This window comes from Solanum pennellii, chromosome 5 (assembly GCF_001406875.1).
Source record: "Solanum pennellii chromosome 5, SPENNV200".
Taxonomy (NCBI): domain Eukaryota; kingdom Viridiplantae; phylum Streptophyta; class Magnoliopsida; order Solanales; family Solanaceae; genus Solanum; species Solanum pennellii.
The window spans coordinates 18,793,686-18,795,326 of NC_028641.1; positions in this window are offsets into that span (position 1 = coordinate 18,793,686).

The window sequence follows — 1,641 nt, forward strand, 5'->3', positions numbered from 1 at the left end:
CTAAGAAAGAATGAGGCAAGCCTCAACGAATGAACATAATGAAATGAACCGAAGGTGTTAGGATAGGATAATCAAGAGGTGAGCTAGACTCAAGTAATGGCACTAGGTTATTCTTGATCGTTACACAGCAAACCCGATGAGAATCTTAAACTACATCATAGGTATGACTAGTGATTGCACTAGTATATGAATGAATGAAAATGAAGTATGTATGAATGAATGAAGCAGACTCTGTGTTCGCTAAAGAATACTCCCTAGTTGAGGTCCCATATAATGATCCCTCATTGTGGGAAGTCCTAATATCAAGCCCATGATTCCAAGGTCTCATGGCATATGAAAGAATGATATGAACTATGTCATATGATCTGTGCAATATGTTATGTGTTGTTTGCAAAATTATAAGTATGATGATGCATGTTACTTTCATATCATGACTTTCCTAATCCGATTTTGGCAAGTCCACTAACTTGACTTTCCATAATTCATATTGTTAGGAGAGAGATCTTCTTAATCATGCATATTCTTGGTGTGTTCTTGCATTTGCCCATACTTAATACAAGTGTTACTAATCCCATACAACTCTATACTTTTAGGTGCAGGCATAGGCGGACACTAGAGCTTACGATATGACGCCGCAGCTATTCAGACGTGGAGCATTCATCCGGACTTGGTAGACCCTTATGCTTTCGAGGACGCTTGCCTATTATATTCTAGCTTAGACATAGGTTTGAGTTAGTGGAGTATGTTCCACTATCGTTTCTTTCTCATTTTATTTCAGACATTGTATTGGTGTCATTTTTGCAAGTATACACTTAATGCAGTATGGAACTATTTCTTTCATTTGAAGATCTTAATATTAGATGGTTGATTGTGAACGTTAATGAGTTTAACTAGAATGTCTTATATGAATGTTAAGTAACAAAAAGTTCCAATTTCCCTCAAAATTAACCTAAATGAAGTAACGATGACATATCTAGGATTGTCTGCAACCTCTGAGAGGTCAACGACACCAGCCTCCTCTGGGGTCTAGACTCCGCTCGTGACAAAGTTAGTATCAGAGTGTTAGGTTAAATTCACAGGGTACTAAGTTTACATCAACCACATTGAGTAGTTTCTAAGTCATGGTAGAGAATTGAACCACTATCCTAAATTAGAGACTGCATGATGCATAGGAAAAAATTCCCTTCTTCTAATCTTATTGTACCTGCTCTAATGTCTGATTTGTTGGTGTTAAAAGAGTATCTAACATCAACTCTTGAGATTCAGAAAGATGAATACGAGGAGAAATGCAGGCGGAGAAATAAAGGAACATGTGCTGGGGTAAATCAAGTTCCTCCCCTAAGCTCCAGCTGCTGAAATGGAGATGCCTCTTAACCCAACTAAGTTGACAGATAGAGAATTGAGGACAACCTTTGTACAGATGGCCCAAGCCATCACTTTACAAGATCAGGCTATGACAGCCCAGGAGGAGCAACAAGGTGTTCCAAGGGAGAACACACCTTCCAGCACTATGGCTAATAGTTTAAGGGACTTACGAGGATGAATCCTCCCATTTACACAGGATCTAAGATTGTTGAGGATCTTGAGGAGGAGTGTAGAGCAGCTATGTTGTATGATAGCATGGACCTTTCCATGCTCATG